The sequence below is a fragment of the Sus scrofa genome, chromosome 17 (assembly GCF_054392235.1).
Source record: "Sus scrofa isolate SSC_HxYL_T2T_F1_AM1 chromosome 17, Sscrofa_HxYL_maternal_Yorkshire_Landrace_v2.0, whole genome shotgun sequence".
NCBI lineage: Eukaryota > Metazoa > Chordata > Mammalia > Artiodactyla > Suidae > Sus > Sus scrofa.
Window position 1 is genome coordinate 54,499,440 of NC_139399.1, and position 25,595 is coordinate 54,525,034.

General features: G+C 45.4%; 1 protein-coding gene and 1 long non-coding RNA gene across 6 annotated transcripts in view; one reads left to right on the top strand and one right to left on the bottom strand.

Annotated features, from left to right (window-relative positions):
- The window catches only part of LOC102159476 (uncharacterized), a 45,020-nt gene that overhangs the window by 16,620 nt on the left and 2,805 nt on the right, over positions 1-25,595 (bottom strand). The window contains exons 2-6 of the long non-coding RNA XR_308807.4: positions 21,265-21,399; positions 18,684-18,837; positions 17,726-17,931; positions 12,462-12,635; positions 6,393-6,461 (exon numbers count right to left, since the gene is read on the bottom strand). This is a non-coding gene — a long non-coding RNA (uncharacterized LOC102159476). The remainder of the gene's footprint in view (positions 1-6,392; positions 6,462-12,461; positions 12,636-17,725; positions 17,932-18,683; positions 18,838-21,264; positions 21,400-25,595) is intronic.
- HNF4A (hepatocyte nuclear factor 4 alpha) overlaps positions 1-25,595 on the top strand; it is a 64,228-nt gene that overhangs the window by 4,250 nt on the left and 34,383 nt on the right. The gene's annotated exons all lie outside the window — the stretch shown is intronic.

Consider the following 25,595-nt stretch of genomic DNA (forward strand, 5'->3'; position numbering starts at 1 on the left):
GGGTGACTTGGCCACTGGTCAACAATCCTCCTTCAGGGCAATATAACTGCTTCTAAGTGTCAGTTAAGCCTGATTTTTCCTGGGGACATAGGCCTAGTTCCTTTGACTAATGGCATCAGCCTCAAGCCAGATTGGAGGCTATTGTCAGAGGCAGTTTTGTTAAGTGGCTTTCCCACTTAGAGCTGTGCAATGCCGGGCACTTTGCGCAGATCTCTGATCAGTTTCTTCATCTATCAAATGAACTGTTGTGAGGATTCCATGAGCTCAAGAAGGAGAAAAGGTATCATAAACTATAAAGTGCTTTGTCTCCCTAAAGGGCTGATGAGCCCAAAGTTGGGTAAAGCCCCAGATGCTGGTCATCTACGAGACTATGTCACACACAAGGCATGGCTGTTCCCACTTTTCATTCCCCAAAATATAGTCTCCCTCACCCTTTCCCCACGGTCCACGTCATCTTCTCATCCCACCTCAGCTTGATTTCAGGCCCTATGGTTTAACAGTTTGTAAATCTGGCTGCCTAAGGGAAACTTTCTTCAGCTGACATCTTTGGGGGCTCCACTCCAGACCTGGTGTATCAGAATCTCCTGGGATGATTCCAAGAATCTTTACTTGGTTAAGTTCCTTCAGTGATTGGGGCAGCTGGAGGTCAGAAACCATTGCCTTATTTTTGTCCCATTTTATAAAGGGAGGTTGTGGATACCCTGAAGCCTTCTGCATTCATTAATCATTGTTTGCCTGTTCATTTCTTCAACAAGTGACCACTGGGGGCTCATGGTACGCAAGGCATTCTCCTGGGCACTAGGGGATGCAGGAAAATCAAGTACAGCTTCAGGTCTTGGGGAGTATCTGGTCTGGTGGGGTAGACAGACAAAACAGTAACAATCAAAGACAGAATGCCGTGACATGGGTGGATAGGACACTATGGGAGCACAAAGGGACTTTGTGAAGGAGAATGGGTCAGGGACCTCTTGACCCTGGAGGAGTAAACTCGTATCTAAGCTGAAACCTGAAGGCTTAGCAGGAGTCAGCCAGGAGTCAGGGTGGCGGGGGGCTGCAGCAGCTGCACAGGTCCAGAGTCTGGCCATAAACTGCACTAACTTTTAACATTTGCAATTAATTCCATCCTTTACTAAATGTACCTTGGAACTTTTCTGATTATTTCATAGATGATTTATCTTGTTCCTAAAAAGATTATGAGATGCTTAAGTGCAGGAACTATGCTTTCCATTTTTTTTCTGACTCATATGCCTCTAGCATAAAGGTGGACCTCTGAAGAGGAAAGAAATTTATTTCCATATGAACTGCTTCTATATAGTGGGCAGGATGCTGGCTACTGTATAGGTTTTCTCTCTTTTAATCTATGCAATAATGCATCAAGCTGGAAAGTATTATTCCCACGTCTTAAACAGGGAAACTGAGATTCAGAATTGTTAAGTAAGTTTCCCTACATCACCCAGCAAGGGATTAAGATCTAGTCTGTCTGGCATCAAATCTTCATTCTTTTAGCTACACTGTCAGCTCTTACAAATAGCATCCGAGGCTGTAAAACATGCTGGTGAGCAGCTCAGACTCTGGAATCAGACTGTAGGCTCAAGTTGCCACCTACTGGACATGTGGCTTTGGGTGAATTAATTTTCTGTGTCTCAGTTTCTTCATCTGTCAAATGGGGTGATTAATAATAGCATTTATGTTGTTTTGTTTTTTGCTTTTTAGGCTGCACCTGTGGCATATGAAGGTTACCAGGCTAGGGGCTGAATCAGAGCTACAGCTGCAGGCCTATGCCACAGCCACAGCAACGTGGCATCTGAGCCACATCAGCCAACTACACCACAGCTCACGGCAATACCAGATCCATAACCCACTGAGCGAGGCCAGGGATTGAACCCACAACGTCAGGGTTACTAGTCTGAGCCACTATGGGAACTCCCAATAGCATCTACTTTGTAGAGTTGTGAGAATTAAATGAGGTTAGTGTCTGTGAAGTGTTATGTGTCTAGCACTAGAAAGTGCTATGGAAATTTTAAGCACTGCTGTTGTTATTATACCTACTATGTGAGAGAGGCTGAATGCTTCCTATGTGCTAGGTGTTTTTCAGCTGTTGTGGAACAAACAGAAATGAATATGTAACTGGTTCCAGGCTGCAACTGCTTGGCTGGACAAAGCTTAGTTCCAAGCCTTCAGATGCCCTCTTGATGCCTGAGGTCTGTTCTTAGAGGCCTGGCTTGTCTGGAGCAAATGGAGGCATGGAAAGAGGGGGACCAGACCTGCCTTGGCCACAGCCCTGAGAAATGGCTCTGGCCCCAGGCAGCTGCTCGTGACCTCAGTCAAGTTCCTCTCCTACTGGCTTCCTGCCTCTTCTTCTGAGAAATAAAGGCCAGTGCCTGGCTCGTTGCTCATCCTCAATATTCACTGGAGCCCTAGGAGTCAGGAAAGATGCCTGAGGGTTCACTCTGAGGCCAGTGGTGGGGGGGGTGGTGAGGGGCGATATTCAAACAGACCAGGCTCCTAGCCTCCCCGACCCCACAACTCTGGTTCAACCAGAGACTTTTGATCAAAATGTTTAATGAAAGAACTCCACGGTTCAGAAATGTTTAGAGAACCAGAGAACCAGATTAGTGCATTTCAAACTGCAATCTTGACCCATGACCAGGTCAAGCAATTTATCAGGTTGTATCAGTTAGGGCGATACTACCTGTTGGAACAAATGAACCAACCTAAAATGTAAGTTAGAACTTGACTTACCTCTGTCCATAGTCACCCAGGGACCCCAGAAGCAGCCCTGGCCCAGAGTGATATTTATCGTTTCTATTCACATTCTACTGGTCAGAACTAGTCACGTGGCCTGGGCCAAATGCAAAGGACTCTGGATTACGGGGTCCCTAGAGGGCCAGCTGTTTCCCAGGAATAGTTCTAAACCATGGAAGGAGGAATGAATTCGTTGGTACACAGTTAACTACCTCTGCCACGGGCCATGCTCACACATCCTCAGATAGGTATAACATATGTAAGTATACAATGTTTTACACTAAATATTCTAATTAAAAGCACAGAGAGATACACAGATAGTGATAAAGCAAATGTGGCAGAAAGCCACCAGTTGGTGAATCTAGATAAAGGATACTTCGGGAGTTCCTGTCATGGCTCAGTGGTTAACGAACCTGCCTAGGAACCATGGGGTTGCAGGTTCGATCCCTGGCCTTGCTCAGTGGGTTAAGGATCTGGTGTTGCCGGGAGCTGTGGTGTAGGCCGCAGATGGCTTGGATCTGGTGTTGTTGTAGCTGTGGTGCAGGCCAGTGGCTACAGCTCTGATTAGACCCCTAGCCTGGGAACGTCCACATGCTGAGGGTGCAGCCTGGGAAAAGACAGAAAGACAAAGAAAAAAAAAAAAAAAAAAGATACCTTGGTGCTCACTGGATTATTCTTTGCAGCTTTCGTGGGCTTGAAATTTTTTAAGGTAAAATGTTGGGGGACACAAAATTGTTAAAATTTTCTACCTTATGGATAGAATATTAATACAAATAGCATATAACTTAAGGGTTTTAAATTATAACTTTATTACAGGAGTTGGCAACCTTTTTCTACGAAAGGCCAGAGAGTAAATATTTTAGGCTTTGCAGGCCAGATGGGATCTGTAGCAATTACTCAGCTCTGCTTTTGTAGCACAAAAGCAGCCACAGACAATAAATATATGAATGTTTCAATAAAACTTTATTTATAAATATGGGCAGTGAGCCAGATTTGGCTCAGGGGGTATAATTTGCTGACTCTTGCATATTGAGAAATACATTGAATATATTTTTTAAAGGCTTTGAAGCACATATTTTTGGTTTTAAGATATATGATTCCTAGAGTACAATTCAACAGTCCTCACTAGAAATCATAGATCTGCAGGGCCCAAGCTATTAGAGACCCCAGATCTGCTAATGTACCCTCACTGTGCTGGGCAAAGTAATTTCAGCACATTTGCTGTTCATATAATCAACTAATTTCTTTCACTTCTTGCCTTTTCTTTGAATCATAAATCACAAATAGACTAGTAAAATTTTACAAAGACAAGCACTGTTTTTTGTTGCTGTTTTTTTGTTTCTTTTTTGTCTTTTTGCCTTTTCTAGGGCCGCTCCTGCGGTATATGGAGGTTCCCAGGCTAGGGGTTGAATCAGAGCTGTAGCTGCCGGCCTATGCCAGAGCCACAGCAACTTGGGATCCGAGCCACGTCTTCGACCTACAATGCTGGATCCTTAATCCACTGAGCAAGGCCAGGGATCGAACCCGCAACCTCATGGTTCCTAGTCGGATTCGTTAACCACTGAGCCATGACGGGAACTCCAGACAAGCACATTTTTACGTGAAGTAAAACAGAATAGAAAACATCCTGGTACATCTCATGTAGTCAGAGTAAATTTTGCATGTGAAACTTTTGTTCATTCTATATGCTTATGGATGTGTGTGAGGTTGTGACGATACCAACAATTTAGAGATCACGTACTAGGGCTGTACCCATATTAACACCTTATCTTCACAATGACCCTGTGAGGTAGGGGGGCTCTTATTTATACCCTTTTATAGATGAGGAAATGGAGGCACAGAGAAATTGAGTCACTCAGTGAAAGTAACAAACGCATTAAGAGGTGATGAAGATTCCGACCCAGGCAGGCTCCGGAGTCTATGTTTTGACTACAATTTTTATTGCCACCGTATACAAAGTATGTGACATGAAATGTATTACTTACTGAGGGTCATGGTCAAAAGGGTTTAAAAGCCACTGGACAGAATGTTCCCAAAGGTTCTTTACAGACCTAAAAATAGATTACTTTTCCTTAAGTATCCCCACAGGGAACAAGGACTGATTTTGGGTAGTCCATGGAAAAACAACTTTTAAATCTTATTGAATGTATTTTACTGTGGGTTAGAAAAAAATTATAACTAGCATATTCAAGCACTAATATAAAATATCCTTAAAAATTAATGTATGTCTTCAAAAGAAAGAAAATTAGCAAGTAAATAATTACAAAAAATTAAGATACAGATGGTGGGCAAATATGATAAAGATCACAAAGAGGAATGCAAATGCCTGGGGCTCTAGAGTCAAATACTGAACTTGGCATCAGAAGACAGAGATTTGGGTCCTGACATATTCATTCTCCAACTCTGGTTTATTTTATCTCTTATATAGTACTTATGATGGGCCAGGCACTGTTCTAAATACTTCACAAAAATTACTTCCTTTTGGGAGTTCCCATAGTGGCTCAGTGGTTAATGAACCTGACTGGTAACCATGAGGTTTCGGGTTCGATCCCTGGCCTTGCTCCGTGGGTTAAGGATCCCACCTTGCTGTGGCTGTGGTGTAGGCCAGCAGCTGTAGCTCCAACGGGACCCATAGCCTGGAAACCTCCATATGTTGTGGGTGCAGCCCTGAAAAGACAAAAGACAAAAGACAAAAAAATAAATAAAAAGTTAAAAAAATTACTTCCTTTTAAAGCAACAAAAATGTCCACAGACAGAGGGACTGGATAAAGATGTGTGGTACACATGTTCAACGGAATACTACTCAGCCACAAAAGAGAATGAAATAATATCATTTGCAGCAACATGGATGGACCTAGAGATTATCATACTAAGTGAAATAAGGCAGTAACAGAAAGACAAATATCATATGATATCACTTATATGTAGAATCTTAACAAATGATACAAATGAACTTACTCACAAAACAAAGTCTACAGACACAGAAAACCACGAGGTTGTGGGTTTGATCCCTGGCCTTGCTCAGTGGGTTAAGGATCCGGCATTGCCGTGAGCTGTGGTGTAGGTCACAGACGCGCCTCGGATTCTGAGTTGCTGTGGCTCTGTCGTAGGCCGGTGGCTACAGCTCCAATTAGACCCCTAGCCGGGAACTTCCATATGCCTCAGGAGTGGCCCTAGAAAAGGCAAAAAGACCAAAAAACAAAACAAACAAAAAAATTACTTCCTTTAATCCTTACAACTGTCCACTGAGTAGGTGTTGTCATCATATACATTTCTCAGAAGAGGTAACGAAGAGGTTAAATAACCTACACACAGACCCGGGCATTGTATTAGTAAGGACAATACTAGCTGGCATAATAAACAAACTCCAAATGTAAGATAGACGAGTTTATCTCCTTCACAGAGGGACCCTGGCTCCTTCCGTCTTGGCTGGAAGTTGGGTTTTATTTTAACCACCCCACTGTGATAGGTGGCTTTTCCTTTATCGCTCTGGGCTCCAGGTCCTCCTCAAAAAATACTGTGAATAATGCTGGGTCTGATCACCTCTCCAGATCTAGGGAATGGGTACAATGCTTTCTATAAATGCAACCAATTCCAGTGGATTTCAAGTGGCAGCAGCATTGTCATGTTGGCTAACACCTACCTACCTTGTAGGGTTACTGTAAAGGTGGAGATACTGCATGGAGAGGCCTTGGTTCATGCACGGACTCCATCAGCTGTGAACAGGGGTAATAATACTGTGGTTAGGCAAATGAAACGATGAATATCAGCTTATCTCCAAATTAGAAAATAGTTCATAGCATCTTTCCTATTAGCAAATTAACCCATTACACCTAAGACTGAAAAAAATCAAGAAGTAGCAGTATAAGCACGCTATTTAGAAATATAGAGGAAAACACTGGGAGGGGGAAAAATGCAGCTATAGTAGCTGCTAGTGGTTGCTGCTGAGTAATGGGAATCAGGTTCAGCAAAGAGTGGGTGGGCAACTGCCACTATTTATTATCTGCTTTGTAGAAGTATTTGATTTTTTCAATTGTGTACTTACATAGCTTTGATAAAATTTTTTTTCCAAAGCTCTTAAAAAGGAAAAGGGAATAACTAAACACCATTTAATTAAATAAACACCGGTTCAACACTCTCAACTGTACTTGAAAATGAGAGTCCTGGGATAGAAAGCAACAGAGAGACAAGGCAGAGTTATAAGTTAGAGGAGAAGTTCAGGACACAATTGCACTTAAAATCCCTGCCCCAGGGCCTTTGTACTTGCTGTTCCTTCTGCCAGGAACACCCTTCCTCCAGATGTTCCAGTAACTGATTTCTTCTCTTCGTTTGGTTCTGCTCAGATGTTCCCCACTCAGAAGGGCCTTCCTTGACCACCCAATCTAAGACTGCCCCTCCTCCAGCCATGTCTATCCATCCTATTATCCTCTCCAGCTCTGGAATTGTGAATTCACTGATCTGTTTATCATCTGTCTCTTCCACTACAATGTGAGTTCCATCAGAGCAGAGAATCTGGCCGTCTTGCTATATCCTCAGCACACAGAATGGTGCTTGGCACACAGTAGGCGCTCCATAAATATTTGTGGAATGAGCAAATACAGAGGGGACAGCTGAGTCAGTCCACTGAGGGGCAGGATGGGCCAATGACGTGGGGAGGAAGCTGTAGCCTCTGCCTGGGCCCTGCCCTGGGTAAACAGTCCTCCCTCTACACAGACAGCCACTGTTTGACAACTGTCTGCCACGGGACTGGCCAGGCCTGGGCCGTCACACGGCCAAGGCCCTTGGATTCCCTGGGACAAGCAGCAGAGGCAGCCACACCTCAGAGAGCACTTGTGAAGGAACAGGTCGAAAAGTTATCCAAACAGGCGTGAGGAAAGGAGGAGGAGGTGGTGAGACACAGAGAGCAGTTGGCCCTTCCCTGGCCGGAGCCCGGAGGGGCTGGAGGAAGGCCCTGGCCCACATAGCGGGCAGCTTTGCCGGCCAGGCCTGGCCTCCAGAACCCAACTCTGGTCCTGGTCGGGTGCTGGCTTGTAGAGGGGCCTCAGGCATTTGCCACCTCTGGGCCTCAGTTTCCTCTCCTCTCAGTCAAGAGACTGTGGGTTCATCAGTGGTTTTCAAACTTAAAAAAAAAAAAAAAAAATGGCAGTGGCATTTCTTCAAACCAGATCTTACTGAAAGTCGGTTCTCAGGAGGGACACAACAGGCACACCTGGGCTGAAGAAAGGGGTAGGTACAGGATGCTGCCCACCCCACAGCCCCTGGCCCTTCAAAGTAGCCCCAGGGTGAAAACCACCAGGCTCCTGGGTTCTGAGGTTCTTCAGCAAAAGTCTTAGAATTAAACCTAGACCCAGGTTCAAGCCTCACAGGGGGATCTTAGGCAATCACTCCCCCTTTCTGAGCCTTGGTTTCCCATCTCTAAATCTGCCATCATAAATAGTACTTCCTTCATGGCGTCAAATTTTCAGCAAAGAACCTGGCACCTAGTAAATTCTCAATAAGAATAGTGAAAAATCAATATTGGTTATTAGAGGAAGTAGCAAAAATGACCCAAAGAGCCAGTTCTTTGTCTTTGCTATGAGTTGGGAAAATATTTAACCACTCTGAACCTCAGTTTCCTCCTCTAAAGGAAACAGTTTCTTTCCTTAGTTTCCTCTAAAACACAGCCAAGAGTTTAAAGGAGATCAGAGGTTGAGACCCAGACCACTCAGTTTTGCTTTTAAATTAAATTTAATTGGAGTTCCCACTGTGGCTCAGTGGGTTAAGAACCTGACTAGTATCTATGAAGATGCAGGTTCAATCCCTGGCCTTACTCAGTGGGTTAAAGGATCCGGTGTTGCCACAAGCTGTGGTAGAGGTTGTGGATGTGGGAAGGATCTGGCACTGCTGTGGCTGTGGCCAGCAGCTGTGGCTCCAATTTGACCCCTAGCCTGGGAACCTCCATATGCTGTGGGTGCAGTCCTAAAAAAAAAAAAAAAGACACACACACAAACCACTTCAATTGACTGTTAACCTTTAAAAATCCCAATTTCCAGCCTCTTTCAAAAAGTCAGAAGTTCTAGCAACACTGACCCCTCCCATACCCATGAGACAAAAGGTCACTGGAGTTAATTTAGACTGGGCATGCTTTCCTCTAACTTGCCACAGTCTCCACCATTCCTTAGTGTTCTCCACTAATGTTAGATTAATAGATATAGACCATATGTTTGCTGTGTTAATTTTCTTATAGGAAACAGTGAAATTTGCTTACACTTTCTCTGTTTTATATACCTCTATTATCTATTTGGGCATTGAGGGCACTTGAGTTTAGGACCCCTAATTGCTAAAACCAAGAGAAAGCTCATTATTTGTGCACACGATTTCCTATTTCATAGATTTACTTTTTTTTTTTTTTTCTTTTTACTGCCACACCTGCAGCATATGGAAGTTCCTGGGCTAGGGGTCAAATCGGAGTTGCCACTACAGGCCTATGCCACAACCACAGCAATGCCAGATCTGAGCTGCATCTGTGACCTATGCCTCTGCTTGCAGCAACACAGGGTCCTTCACCCACTGAGCGAGGCCAGGGATCAAACCCGCAACCTCATGGACACTGTATCAGGTTCTTATCCCACTGAACCACAACGGGAACTCCTAGATTTGTTTTTAAATGTGACTACTAGGACATTTTAAATGGCACATGTGGTTCACATTCTATTTCTGTTGGACACTGCAGCTCTAGCCCCTTGGATTCTATAGCAATGATCAAGTTCACTGCTAACTCATCCTGCCTCTGTTTCCCATTCGGACTAGACCAGTTCTAGCCAAACATCTTGGGCTGGTGTCCCGACCTGGGTCTCTTCTCCAGTTCACAGTTATCTCTGGTGTCCCCACCCTTGTTGCCTGCCTGTCAGGAGGCCCAGGCTCTAGAACTCAAGACCTGTCTTCTAGAATTCTACACTGGGAAACCTCACCTCCCAGCCCTCATCTGGCAGCCATTGTGTTTTCTTTATCAGACGTTCACATAAAACAATAGTCAATTTGAAAGTTAATTACACACTCATTCTTCTGTCTCCAGCCTGTGAATTTACCCCCCAATCCTATGATTTGGGGGGTGGAGTTGGGGTGGGGAGAGGATTAATTTTTTTTTCCCCTTCTCAGGGCAAGTCATAATTTTTCTAGAGATAAGGTAGACTGAGTTTGGGGAAGTGACACAGGTCCTTCCACAGTGAAGGTGCTGACTTTTTTGGAGGAGATTAATATCCTCCCATTGCTCCTCTGAGAGGAGAGGATTCTGAATGACTTCAGGAGCCAAGAGGAAAGGGAATCTTGTAGTGTTGAAGGGAGGGAGGCCTTATCTGGTAGTGGCTGGGAATTTGTGCTGCAGAGTCAGAAAGACTTGGGTTAGAGCTCGGCAAGCTGTGTGACCTTGGACAGGTGACTTTACCTCTCTGACCCTCAGTCTCCTCATCTATAAACTGAAGGTAAGAACAATTTTATTCTAGCACAGACTTTGGACATATGTATTCCGTAAATGCTGGCAAGCATCATATCTTTCGAAAAAGGGCCTCCGTCGGCAGGTGGAGTCAATTGAATTCTTTTTCATTTCACTGCTGGGCATTTTTGTAATTATTCTACCATGAGCCTGCTGCAGTTAAGTCATTAAAAATTAACTGAGGGAAGACGAATAAAATTGAGTGGAAATGTCATCCATCCTAAGTCTGGGCTCCAAAGAAGGGGTTTTTGAGCTGGAAACAGGTAAGAGGTCTTGGAGTCGAAACTTCACACACCCATTTAATAAACATCTTAATTAACTGAGGCCCCGAGAGGAAAGATGATTTGGCCAAAGTCATCCAGCAAGTGAGTGGCAGAGCCAGGACTAGAATGCTGACAGTGAGGATTGGAAGGCAACTTGGAGGTGACTAGGTCAGCCTTTCCCAAGGCAAGGCAACTCAGACAAGAAGGATTCTATTCTGCAATGTCTGAAAAATGCTGGACTGGGAATTCCTGTTTTGGCTCAGTGGGTTAAGAACCCAACTAGTGCCCATGAGGATGTGGGTTCGATCCCTGGCCTCGCCCAGTGGGTTAAGGATTGCTACAAGCTGTGGCATAGGTCACAGATGCGGCTCGGATCCAGTGTTGCTGCGACTGTGGCCTAGGCCTGCAACTGCAGCTCCAATTCAACCCTGAGCCTGGGAACCTCTATATGCTGCAGGCACTGCCGTCAAAAGAAAAGAAGGAAGGAAGAAGGAAGGAGGGAGGGAGGAAGGGAGGAAGAAAAAAGAAAGATAAGAAAAATGCTGGACTAAAGAAAGGTGTATAAATTTCATTATCAGAGAACTCCTCAGAGCTCCTGACACAGGACGATGCCTTGGGCACTCACTCCAAGAGAGGCCTCTCATGTGTTCATATAGGGGCATCACAGAGCCCCCTGAAAGCATGAACACCCATTAAAGCACTCCCTGCCCCTAAACAAAGGAATCCTACAGCTTCTTACAATCCTAGATATAAGAAAAAAAAATTGTATAGATATTTTTTCTTTTATTTTTTACTTTTTGTCTTCTTAGGGCCTCACGCATGGCATATGGAACTTCCCAGGCTAGGGCTCGAATCAGAGCTGTAGCTGCCTGTCTACACCACAGCCACAGCAATGCAGGATTCAAACTGCACCTGTGACCTACACCACAGCTCACGGCAACGCCAGATCCTTAACCCACTGAATGAGGCCAGGGATCGAACCCACAACCTCATGGTTTCTAGTCGATTCATTTCTGCTGTGTCACAACGGGAACTCCCTTAGATGTTTTAAATAGCATGATTTTTAAAATTATGTTACTGATTGTCTTGCTGGTATTTAGAAAGACAGTTAATTTTTTTTTCACCATCTCCTTTAAAAATATTAATGCAATATTGCAAATGAACTATAGTTCATTAAAAAATGTTAAAATGTATCATGTTTCCTAATATTACAGCAAAGCAGAGAGACTAATACCCTGAACACTGATGTATCCAACACTTGGTTTTGTCAAATCCTACATGCAGGACCATATTTTCACTAGGTTCATTTCTTTGTTTGTTTTAATGAGAAATGAAACATTCCACTTAGACTTGAACCCCCACTTGTACTCCTCCCTGATGCCATTGCTCTGTCACCCTTCTCAGAGGTGATCCCCCCCATAAACATTTGCTGTTGCTCTTTGCTAGCCATGTTTTTATACTTTTATTCTACATAAACTAGATATAATATGATTTTGCATGTCTGAAAAACTTATTCAAATCTCATGTGTCCTTCAGCAACTTCCTTTTATTTTTGGGACAAGCCACACTAGGGCACTCATTTAAAAAGCTGTCAATGGGAGTTCCTGTCGTGGCTCAGTGGTTAAGAATCCGACTAGGAAGCATGAGGTTTCAGGTTCGATCCCTGGCCTTGCTCAGTGGGTTAGGATCTGGCGTTGCCGGGAGCTGTGGTGTAGGTCACAGACGCGGCTCGGATCTGGTGTTGCTGTGGCTGTGGCGTAGGCTGGCGGCTACAGCTCCGATTCGACCCCCAGCCTGGGAACCTCCATATGCCGCGGGAGCGGCCCAAGAAATGGCAAAAAGACAAAAAAAAAATAATAATAATAAAATAAAATAAAAAGCTGTCAATGAACATCCCAAGGATATTCATTCCAGTTTTGGCCAATGGAGGTGTTTCTGATTTTTCACTATTTTAAACACTGCTACAAAGAACATTCATATACCTGTGGGTGAGAGTGTCTCTGGGATAATGTGCAGGACTGGAATTTCCGGATCTCAGATGACGGGCGTCTTCGCTTTGATGAGTTATTGGCACATGGCTCTATCTTGCCCACCAACCACCACTTCATCAGGAGCGTCTAGTTCTGGTTGCTCCACATTTTCATCTGCATTTGACTCTGAAAGATGATGAATGGAAAATGAGAATTTGCATTTCCCCACATTGCTAGAGAGAGATGAGTTCCTTTTTCCATTTGAATTTCCTCTGTGAGTATGCGTGTTCATATTCTTTGCCCATTCTGCTACTGCATTATTTATCTTAACAATTTGAAGGAATTATTTATTCTTGATACAGATCCTTTTCTCATTTTATTAGTGGAATATACCTTTAATCAGTCTGGGGCTTGCCTTTTCAGTCTCTTTAGAATATCTTTTGTTGTATAGAAGTTTACAAATTATAAATAAGGTCATTACATTTAGTAAACTTTTCCTTTCTGCTTTATGATTTTTGCTTCTTTTAGGGCCCTGAAAGCATAAAGATATTAGGCTAAATGTTTTCTATAATTTGTAAAGTTTTATTCCTCATGCATAGGTCTTTATTCCATAGGAACTGATTTTTGTGGAATAAAAGAGAGATGCCATTACATTTTTCTTCATATGGATTACCAACTGGCCCAAACCATTTACTGACTAGGACATCCTTTCTTGACTGATATGTAATATCATCACTTTTTTTTTTTTTTTTTTTTTTTTTTGCTTTTTAGAGCCACCCCTGCAGCATATGGAGGTTCCCAAGCTAGGGGTCAAATGGGAGCTACAGCTGATGGCCTATGCCAGGGCCACAGCAACACAGGATCTGAGCTGTGTCTGCGACCTACACCACAGCCTACAGTGACGCTGGATCCTTTACCCACTGAGCAAGGCCAGGGATCTAACCCGCAACCTCATGGTTACTTGTCAGATTCCTTTCCACTGTGCCACAATGGGAACTCCTTGTCTCCTCCCATTTTCAAACACATGTAGATCTTTTTCTAGGCTCTCTATACTGTTCTACTTATCTCTAGTAGCTACATTGAAACAATGAAAAGAAAATAGGAAAGGGAATCATTTAATTTTTTTTTTTTTTCCAGGGCTGCACCAGTGCATATGGAAGATCCCAGGCTAGGGGTTGAATTGGAGCTGTAGCTGCCAGGCTACACCACAGCCACAGCAACGCCGGGTCCCTGACCCATTGAGTGAGGCCAGGGATGGAACCCACATCCTCATGGATACTAGTTGGGTTTGTAACCCACAGAGCCACCACGGGAACTCCTATAACATTTAATTTTTTAAAAGTCTAAAAGGATTTCCCGCTATGGTACAGTGGGTTAAGAATCCAGCATTGTCTCTGTGGCGGCTCAGGTTGCTGTTGAGGCTCACGTTGATGCAGCTGTGGCGTAGGTGGCAGCTGAGGCTTAAATGCCATCCCATCCTGGGAACTTCCATATGCTTTGGGTGTGGCCAAAAAAAAAAAAAAAGGAAATAGTTAAAATTATTTAATAATATTTTATTCAACCTACTATAGCTGAAATACTATTTCAGTATCAATAAAAATAATTCATGAGCTATTTTTCTTCTTTTATATACTAGGTCTTCAAAATACAATGTGGATTTTACACTTACAGCACATCTCAGTTTGAACTAGCCATGTTTCAAATGCTTAATTGCCACCCGCAGCTAGTGATTACAACACTAGACAGTGAAATTATAATTTTATGTATTAGAGAGCATGTCCTCCTATTATAATTTTTAAAAAACTGTTCTTTTTTCTCATTTACATACATTTTAAGATGAGACTGAACAGGACAGAACGAGTTTAGAGGCCAATGGCCAATTTGTCTCCACTGAATTTCACTAAAGGAAACTCCATATTTCAGTTGCTTGCAATTTTCCAAGTACTGTGCTAAGTGGCTTTGTGCTGTTGATCTTCTAATTGAAATTACATTGAATGTATTGGCTAATTTGGGAAGAACTCTCATCTCTGCATAATGAATCTGACAACCTAAGACAGCAAAATAGCCAGTTATTTTTACCAGCAAAACTGGGTTTATTTGGGAGCACCAAAGAAATGCAATTTAGGACAAGCAACGACGGCAAACCTCATGCAAGTTTGAGAAAGCAAAGGAGAGAGAACTCTTTTATAGAGGAGAGCGGGAAGCTGGGATGAGCTGCTATAAACAGTCCATCAGAGGAAACTGGGAGTTTGAAGCACAGTGATTTTTCATTAGCTGAGTTATTGGCTGAGCTGTTGCCAAGCAAGTAGAAAATCCTTCTTCCTCCTGCTGCCAATAGTAAGATAGCGTCGCTTCCTTCCAGAGATGTAAGGTATAGGTCTTCCTGTTGGGATATGTACTGACATCCAGTAGCACATGCATGACAGCTCCCCCTTCTGGGCTTCTGACTTCATTTTAATGAAGTTTCCCTGGATTAATTTTCAGAAAGCCTTCTTTCTGAACATGGTACATTTATATAGGTCTTCATTTATATAGGTTGGCTTATGTTTTTTCAAAATAAGGTTAGCCAATTTTAATACATAAAGGTCTTTTGTTAGATTATCCTAGAAGGAGTTCCCGTCGTGGTTCAGTGGTTAATGAATCCGACTAGGAACCATGAGGTTGTGGGTTCGATCCCTGGCTTTGCTCAGTGGGTTAAGGATCCGGCATTGTCATGAGCTGTGGTGTAGGTCACAGACGAGGCTCGGATCCCGCGTTGCTGTGGCTCTGGTGTAGGCCGGCGGCTACAGCTCCGATTAGACCCCTAGCCTGGGAACTTCCATATGCCGCGGGAGCAGCCCTGAAACAAAAAGGCAAAAAGACAAGAAAAAAAAAATTATCCTAGCAATAACTGCTGTTGCTATCATAAGTAATTGGGGGGAGGAACAATGCCTCACCTGCAGCATAAAGTTCCTAGGCTAGGGGTCTAATTGGAGCTGCAGCTGCCAGCCTACGCCACAGCCACAGCAATGTGGGATCTGAGCTGCTTCTGCGACCTATACCACAGCTCACCCCAATGCCAGATCCTTAACCCACCGAGCGAGGCCTGAGATGGAACTCATATCCCCATGGATACTACTTGGGTTTGTAACCTGCTGAGCTACAATGGGAACTCCCTTAATTTCTTAACTTATTGTATTGCTTGGGTCTCTAGTAAAATATCAAACAGAAGCAGTAATAATGGGTATTTCAAATAGGGTTTAGTCTGCCTATGAGTAGCTGAGATGTAAAATAGCAGTAGTTTATACAAGATAGATTATTCCTCAGTTTTATAAAGGTCCAGGGGTAGGCAACCTAAGGTTAGGATGGTGGCTCTTCTCCAAGGCAGTGCTTAGGAACCCAGGTTCCTTCTACCTCTGTGAGGGCCTCATCCTCATGGTTCAAGGTGGCTGCCAGAGCTCCAACCACACAGCCATGTTACTAGCAGAAAGATGGAGCAAGCAACAAAGAAGAAAAAGGAGTGAAAGTCAAGTTCCCTCTTCTAGCTTTTCTTTCAAGAAAAGTTCCTGGAAGCTGCCACATTACATTTCTGATTATACTTCATTGGCTAGGACATAGTCACGTGGTCTCACTTAGCCTTTTTTTTTTTTTTTTTAATGGCCACACCTGCAGCATATGGACGTTCCCAGGTCAGGGATTGAATCTGAGCTGCGGCAATGCTGGATCCTTACCCCACTGCGCCACAGCAGGAACTCCTAGCCTCACTTAGCTTTATGGGAAGCTTGAAATAAGTCTTTTGAGGGGGCATCCATGTGCTCAAATGAAAATTGGAGGTTCTATTACAAAGGAAGACAGGAAGACTACATAATACAGGACAAACTGCAGCCTCTGCCACAGTGGGCAACCTTGTTGCTACACTGCCCCTTCCTCTTCTCCAACAATCAGCCCAGAATTCTTTTGGATCTTTCAGTTATTCTCTAAAGGGTATGGTGAGTGTTTCTATTAAACTTCGATTCAAACACAACTTTTCATGTATGGTTCATGTATCCCAGTGGGCTTCCTAGCTCCTTGGACTGGAGCACTCCATCTTTTTTTTTTTTTTTTTTAGGGCTGCACCTGCGGCATATGGAAATTCCCAGGGTAAGGGTCGAATTGGAGCTGCATCTGCCAGGCTACACCCACAGCTACAGCAACACGGGATCTGAGCCACATCTGCAATCTACACCACAGCTCAAGGCAACACTGGATCCCCGACCCACTGAGCGAGGCCAGGGATCAAACTTACATCCTGATGGCTACTGATTGGGTTCATTACTGCTGGGCCACAACAGGAACTCCATTGTTTTGTTTTTTTCCTACAGCACTAGGTCTTCACTAATGGCACGTGGGGCTGGGTTAGAGGTTCAGGCAGCTGCTTCCAAGTGAAACCTCTAGAACTTCATCATGTCACCTGCTGCTGAGGCATTCTCCTGCCCATCCACACTGTCCAGGTGACTTATTTTTGGCCAACACCGAGGATTTTTCTTTCTTCTTCATTGAGTTCAAACATTTCTCCAAACCCACCTGATCTTGATCCTGCCATTAGTTTATTGTCAACCCCTGTGCAGGTACTCCGTGCCAGGCAGAATTCTAAGCCTTTTCTCTGTATTGACAGAAATAACCCCACAGCAACCCAAAGACATACACGTCATTGTCATCCCTATTTTGCAAATGAGGAAGCAGTCACAGAACAGTTAAGGAACTCGACAAAGGTCACACAGCCAGTCCAGGGCAGAACCAGAATTCAAGCCCAGAAAGTCAGAATTGGTGCTCTCCAGCCTCCATACGGGGCTTCCTCTAAACATCTGATGATCTCAGTCAGCTTTGGGCGCCCAAAAGATTGACACACAGAATTGTCCTCCTCTTTTTTTTTAAGCAAAGAGAGAAGAGACCCAGGGCCCAGAGGCTTGAAAGGCAACAGTATTAATTCAGAACATAAAATAGTTTATTTTATTCTGCTTATTTTCCCCTTGCTTTCTACTTATGACACTGGTGTTTGATTTGGAGGTAATAACGTTCCTTTTACATTAAATCTAAGTAAAAATAAGTGAGTTGATGTCAGTAAAATGTTAAGTAATAGAACAGGTGGTTTTCAGATACACTGAAAATCATCATGGTCACAGGAAAGTCAGTGAAGCCTTGAAAAGACCACACTCAGTCATGTCAGGAAAGGCAACGCTGCAATTAAAAAAAAAAAAAAAAAAAAAAAGGCTCAAGTCTTAATGGCTTAACTCAATGGTTATTTATCCCTCACTTACCCTACTAACATGAGTCGGCTTGTCCCTGTGCTTGTCCTCATGACTGCAGATTTCCCTTTGCTTCCATACCAGCCACGGCACTGACTCTTAAAGCTTCCGCCCAGGTGTGATGCCGATTGTTTCTGATCACATTTCATTGGCTGAGACCAGTCACATGGTCACATTTAACTTCAAAGGCAGCAAGAAAGGGTAATCTTACCAGGTGCCTGAAAAGAGGGAGAAGGAAAAGTCAGCCCACAGGTAGATTATGAGTCAAGGAGCCTGAAAGATGGGTCTGGAAAGCTCTGTCTGACCACAAAAGCCAACCCTCCCAAGCGGCCTTTGGCTCCTGTTCTCAGAAAGGCACTCTGGTCCACCAGGAGAAGACAGCCTGGCAACACCATTAGGTTGATTCTCCTTGCAGGCGGTGACTCAGGATTCCTTTGGTTGAGGTGCCTTCATTTCATAAGAGGTTTTAGCTGGACCCTGTGGTTCAGCTTTTGTTTCTTCCCTGAAGGTAGATGTGGCAGTTTGGGATTTGGCTGAGCGAGGATTTGGTTCCGCCACTACTCTGAAAATATATCCAGCAAAGGATAATCGGAAAGGAAAGGAATTCAAGGATAGGGTCCAGGTTGGTAGGGAGTCTTACACAGTGTTTGGTTATCAGGCTATCAGGGAGACTTCCTGGAGGCGTTTTCCTGGGGGCTTCCTGAATCAGAAGCACCTGAAAGTTCATTAAACATGTACTGGGTTAGCTGTTGACCCTGGAACCTGGAGGTGGGTGGGACCTGAGGCATCGGAATTTTTGTTAGATGAGTCCTATGGTCATTGAAATTTGAGAAACGCTGATTTTTGGGCAGAAAATTTCCATAATGCTAGAGGCCTAACATGGTGGTTCTTAATGGGGAGTGACTTTGAGACACCCCCCCTGGGGGGGGGGGCATTTAGAAATACCTGGAGATAATGTGGGTTGTCATACCTTGGGGGTCAGGAACAGGTGCTAGTGGGTGGATTCCAGAGTTGCTGCCAAGCATCCTATAATACATAGGACATGCCCTTCCATTACAAGGAATTATCCAGCCTCAAATGTCAATAGTGCCGAGGTCGAGAAATTCTGGTCAACAATTAAGAGTCTACAAACATAGGAACAAATGTGATTTTTAATCTCCTCTTTTTATTTTACTTCCCTGTAAGCATGGAATCCTTCTCATTGAATACATACTATGTACTAAGCACTTCATGTACATGATATCAGTTTCTCCCCCCAAATCTCTTCAGTTATTCATCCAACAAATATCTATTAAGCACTTGTTATATGTTTGCCTTTAAACCGTTCAAGATGTGGGATCTACCCTGGGAAACACAACAGACAAGGATCATCTCCTCCATAGGGGTGGAGGAGATAGAATGAGATACATAAATAAACTGAAATATGTGTAATTTCATACTGTGAGAAGTGGTAAGAAGAAAAAAGGTACAGGGACAGAGAATAAAGGGGTGAAGGATGTGGAGAATCTACCTAAATACATAGAAGAGTCCTCCAAGACAATTAAGCAGAGATCCGAAAGATCTTTATTTGCCAGCCATGCAAAGAACCAAGGAACCATTTTCCAGGCAACCAGAAAAGAATGTGCAAAGGACCTGAGACAGGAAGAGGGGTGGGGGAAGCCCAGAGTGGCTGGAGCCACTAGGATGGGAATGAGTGGAATAGGTTGGAAATGTAAGGCTATTGAAGCAATGTCATGCAGGCCTCACAGTCCATAGGAGTTCTGAATTTTATGTTTTAGTATAAATGCACAGAAAGCTGGAACAGTGTAAGGGAGGCACCTGATCCAATCTGTCTGTGGAAAATCATCCCTTGCCCCCGAGTGTAGAGTGAGTGGTAGAAGTTCCAGAGCAGCAGGATAAAAGACTGATTTTAATTTTAATTTTGCAGACCTAGAGAGAGGATGGTGATGGGGACGAGGTTGGCTGTGGTGGAGATGAAAAAGGTGAAAATTTGAGATACTGTTGGAAGTGGCAAGAACTGGATTTTCTGATTAGGTGGGAGGAATGGGAGGAAGGTCACAAAAATCCTAGGATTTTGGCTTGAATAACTGAGATGGGGGTGAGCTGATGGATTACAGACAACTAACGTAGGTATTGTCCTACTTCAAAGATAGTAAACGGACTCCAATTTTCAAGTGTGTTTAATTCCAAAGGTCATGCTTCCCACTCTCCTGGACCCACATACAAATTTTTATAGGGGAGGAGGATATTTAATGATCTATCAATAACTGCTAAGATATATAAATACCCATGAATGCAAACATGGGCTTCCACATGCAGCCCGCACAAAGACTGGAACGCTCCCTAGAGGTGCTTGCACGTTGCGACGGAAGGTTGGGAACAAAAATTTCCTATATGATAACTGCCGCGCGGTACCCGCTTTAGGGAGCCGGTTTTTAGATATTGCGTTCTGATTGGCGTAGTGACCATGTGCTGGTGTGTGATAGGAGGAAAGTTAGCTCGTCCATAACTAAACCCAGCGAGTTGTGATTGGTGATCATGTCAATTGCCTTCCGCGGAGTTTAGAGAATCATAGGTTGCTGGGCCTCTGATTGGTGGGATTACAATACGACCTCTGTGATTGGTGAAGCCCGCGTAGTTATTTAAAAGTTTCTATACGCCAGTTCCTGCGTTGACCACTAGGAGGAGCCCAGGACACGCAAAGCGCTGCGCTGGGGCGCCTCGAGCTGCTTCCTCCAGCAGGGCCACCGGCTGTGCGCATCGCAGGTTCGGACCTGAGCCCTGGGTCCCACCAGGGACAAGGGTGGTGGGATAGGGGCGGGGGGACGGTGACAGAGCTCCCAGCTCCGGCCCAGGTGGCTACGCTTATCTACACAGCCCCTTTGCCTCCTTCCTCCGGCTTTCAGCCCCGCAAAGGAACTTTGGCTGACCGAGGGGGTGGGGCTGCGAGTTCCTGAAGGTTTATGAAGGCCCAGATAAGAACCGCAAAATTACGGAATCTGTCAAGTGAGACTCCGCAGCGACCCCCGGCTGCGCCCTCTGCTCGCCTCTGAGCCCTGTGTCAATTTTTACAGCCTCCACTCCCTTTAAGAGCCTCAAAGGACTTTTCCAAAGTAGCATTTCACCGGAGCTTAGAACTGTCCCACGAAGGTAAAGGCTACCAGCTGGTGATCATCTTATCCACAGATGGCCCCTTCCATCCGCAGTCGCTATCACATTGTGCTGTCATTGTCTTCACTGCACTTAACCACTATTTGAAACTCTTTTATTGATTTACTTCCTCACTGTCTGTTTCCTCTGTGCCTCCCCACCAAGATACAAGTTCTGTAAGGGGGACAATACAGTGGCCAGATCCAATGCAGAATGCCCAGTTACATTTGAATTAGAGATAAACAACAGGAATTTTTCAAAGAGTAAGTATGTACCATGTGTTATTTGGTACATACTTGTATTCAAAGAATTATTCGTTGTTTACCTGAAATTCAAAGTTGATTGGGCATCCTGTGATTTTGTTTGGTAAAACTGCAACCCTGTTGAGCAGGGGGTCTTACCTATTCACTGCTGTATCTCCAGCACCCACAGCAGTGCACATGGAATGTGCTGGATAAATGTTGAACGACTGGATGGGCAAATTTCTTCATTCATTCATCCAACTCAATATACTGAGTGCCAGCTGGGTCCTGGAACTTTAAGGGTAAAAGGAGTCACAGTCCAAGGGAGGAACCAGTAACCACCATTTGATTAAACTTTGATGATGCCAAACATGGGGGCTGTGGGAGCTCCAAGGGGGAGCCCTGATCTGCCTGATACAGCAGGACTGCCTGGAGGAAGATGACTAAGGTGGGACTTGGAGGATGAGAAGGTGAAAAGAGAGGTTTGACAGGTGTTCTGGACAGAAGCTTGTGCAAAGGCCAGAGACAAGGCAGGGGCTACTTACCGGATTCTGAAAGCTACAAGTGGCTGGGGTGGAGGGCAAATGTGCAGTCAGAAAGGGGTGGGAAGGAGGCTCACAGCTACTGGGCATCAGTACCTACCAGTCAGGCACAATTGTGACTGTGCCCATTGTATAGATGAGGAAACTGAGGCTGGGAGGAGTGAAATGCCTGGCCTAGGTTTACAGGCTGAGTGGGAAAGGCCTAGCTACGAACTCAGGTCTGGCAGACTCCAAAGCCTGAATCTTCCAGAAAAGCCCCCGGGTTAAGGATTATAACTCCAGTTGGAGAATGAAGAAGCTGAGGCCCAGAAGGGTGACAGGGCTCTCCCTGTGAGGGTGGCTCAATCCAGTTTCGCAAGAGAACACTGAGGCTGTATGAGGGGTATGGTTTGTCCCAAGCCCTCTGGAGAGCTAGCAGGAGGGATGGAGCAGGACCTGGGAATTCAGGTCACTGTGTCTCTTATTTGGGTTGGGTCTCTGGGAGTCCCATACTGAGGCCTGTGGCTAATTCCTTGCATGGGTCCTGGGCTGGTCTGTAGTTTCCATGGAGACCGCCTCCCTCCATCTCTGAAATCTCATTGTGACCAGTATTAAGAGATTAACTCTGCCCGGCAGCCCTCACAGGGTCTCGGGTGCCAGAGTGGCTGCGGGAGCTCCCTCAAGGATGAAGAGGTATGCGACCCCATAGCACCGGGAGGAGGATGTCAGACTGGGGCCAGGGCTTCCCCCGGGACCCCCCAGGTATGACCCTGACTCCGCCTCTACCTGGAGAGGAGGATGAGGTGGTGGGAGAGAGACACAGGACCAGGGGGAGGAGTCCAGATCTTGGAGCCGTGTAGAGACGCTGTCACTCCAGGGCCTTGATGGGCAGACCCCATTTTGATCCAGGCAAGGTCCAGATTCCCTTAACAAGGCAAGGGGAGCCTCACAGAGTCTCCTAGGGGTGCGCCAAGGTAACAAAAGGCTGGCTGCCTAATCTCCTTCCTTTTGCACTGGGGAAACTGAGGCCCAGGGTGGGTAAGTGTCTTGTCCAAAGTCAGTGCGTCAGTGAGCTGAAGCAGGTCGGGAATCCAGAGGGAGCCCTGAGGTTGCCTGAGCAGAAAGCATTTGGTTAAAATGTCACTGCCCTCTCTGCCATGAACCCCAAACCCCCTTCCTCACCTCCGGGAATGGGGTCCCCTCAGTCTCCCCTCCCCTGGGTCTGTCCCATCAGCCACGCTCACCTTCCCTCCCCGCCTCTCCCTCCCCTCCCCCACCACCTTCAGGGTCTGAGGCTGCCAGAATATTCCTGGCAGGCTCCACCGCACTGGAGGGCATGGCCACCAGGCCCTAGCTGTCCCATCTAGGGGACATCCCCTTACTGGGTTACTGTCTGGATGACTATGGATGTTTTTTTGTTCCACGCTTCAGCCCCTCTGAGATTCAGGGCCCGGATACAGTGGGGGTCCTGAAAGCCCAGCCCCAGCCCCCCTGCCCCCCCATCCCTGCCAGGGCGGCAGTGGAGAGATTTAGGCCAGGCTCCAAGGCTCTCTGGACCAGGCTTCCAGGAAGGCCACACCGGGGCAGGGGAACAAACACTGGCTCTGGAGCAAAGTAGCAATAGTTCAAACGCTCTTGACTCAGCAGTTTGAGCCTCAGTTTCCTCACCTGTGGGGGGTGGGGCCAAGAGCTTGCTCGCCATTGCTAGGGCAAGCCTGCTTTCAATCAATATGGAAAAAAATCTCCAGGTTAGGCTATTAAGTGGATAAGGCAAGACGCCGAATAGTTTAAGCCGTGGGGGATGATGCCGGATGATCTCACATGCTGCCTGGTCTGCAGAGGAAAGTTAAGAGGAGTGGTCGGCTATGGTGAAGACGGGGGCAGACTGGTGGGCAGGAGGTGGAGGGGGGGGAACGCAAGGCTCCTCAAGTGCACCTTCTATATGGTTTTGATTTTTGAATCATGTGACTGTAGAGCTGATTCAAAACTAAATTTAAGGAGTTCCCATCGTGGCACAGTGGTTAACGAATCCGACTAGGAACCATGAGGTTGCAGGTTCGGTCCCTGCCCTTGCTCAGTGGGTTAACGATCCGGCATTGCCGTGAGCTGTGGTGTAGGCTGCAGACGCCGCTCGGATCCCGTGTTGCTGTGGCTCTGGCGTAGGCTGGTGGCTACAGCTCCGATTAGACCCCTAGCCTGGGAACCTCCATATGCCGCGGGAGCGGCCCAAGAAATGGCAAAAAGACAAAAAAACAAAAACAAAAAACAAAAAACTAAATTTAAGTTATTTAGCAGACTGGGTCAAATATCAAACCATAAGAATCATCACTCATATTGCACTAGTCTGACAGGTAGGCAGGCAAGATGGAGACCCATGTACCAGGACTTGACATAGGAACAGAGGAAGCCTAACTCCAAGTCTCTGAATCCTTGACCTGGAGGGGTGTTTTATTTTCAGCCAATTTCATTTTGCCAATAGCAAAATAAGTCATTGAGACCAAGAGTCAGGAGCTCCCTACATGCCCACCAAGCACTGTCTGATCTGGCATTCTGACCTTATTATTATTATTATTTTGCTTTTTTTTAGGGCCGCACCCACAGCGTATAGAGGTTCCCGGGCTAGGGGTCTAATCGGAACTACAGCTGTGGGCCTATACCACAGCTCATGGCAACACCAGATACTTAACCCACTGAGCGAGGCCAGGGATTGAACTTGCAACGTCATGGTTCCTAGTCGGATTCGTTTCCACGGCGCCACGACGGGAACTCCCATTCTGACCTTATGAGGAAATTATCACTGGTCCCATTCTACAGATGGAAATGGAGCCTCCTTGAAGTTGCAACTAGATGTAGAAGGTGAAGAACTTAGATGTACACCTAAGTCTTTCCAGCCCTATATTTCAAGTCCTCCTACAATGGGTCTCAACCTTGGCTGCATATCAGGAGCACTTGGAAACTTTAAAAAAAAAATCCTTTGTTTTTATTTGCTATATTTACAGATATTTGTTTTATGAAATTCAGATCACAGATAGACATAGATTTTGTACCTTTCTGTTTTGTTTTGGCTGCGCCCACAGCATAAAGAAGTGCCCATGCCAGTCACTGAACTCTTGCCACAGCAGTAACCAGAGCCACAGCAGTGACAACACTGGGTACTTAAGCACTGAGCCAGCAGGGAACTCCCACGTGGGAACTTTAAAAAACACCCATAGGAGTTCCCATTGTGGCTCAGCAGGTTAAAGACCCGACGCTGTCTCTGTGAGGATGCAGGTTCAATTCCTGGCCTGGCTCACCGGGTTAAGGATCCTGCATTGCTGTATGCTGTGGTGTAGGTTGTAGATGTGGCTCAGATCTGGTGTGCTGTGGCGTGGGCCCCAGCTGCAGCTCTGATTCAGCCCCTGGCCCGGGAACTTACATGCTACAGGCACAACCATGAAAAGAAAACAAAAACAAAAACAAAAAACCTCATAGCTAGCACTCACCCCACCCTAAGATTTGATCATTGGACTATGATAGAGCCTGGGCATTATTATTATTATTTTTTTTAAAGGTCACCATCAGGACTGAGTCTTTGCTTGACGCTAGACAAATTTTCAAATGGGAAAACAAGGCCCAGGAGGGAAATGACCTTGCCCAAGGTCACACAGTGGCTGGAAGCAGAGTTGGGACAGGGCTCATACGGATCCTTTGTGAAAATAAGTGAATGGTGCCCCCTACTGGGCAGGCAAATCTCCATGGGCAATTGGCTGGGTAAGTGGAACCATGGCTGGATTTCCATCTCCATTTGCCCCCTTAACAGGAGAACCTTTGTGCAGTGAACAACTTATACAACCGTACACAGGAGCCCTGGCCTGCCTGAGTCTCAGGATCCCAAACACTCCATCTCAGTGACCTCTAGGCAGATTTCTGGTGCCCTTCATAACAAGAATATGGGGACGACCAAGGGTGATTCCTGGGCTGTGGGTTCAT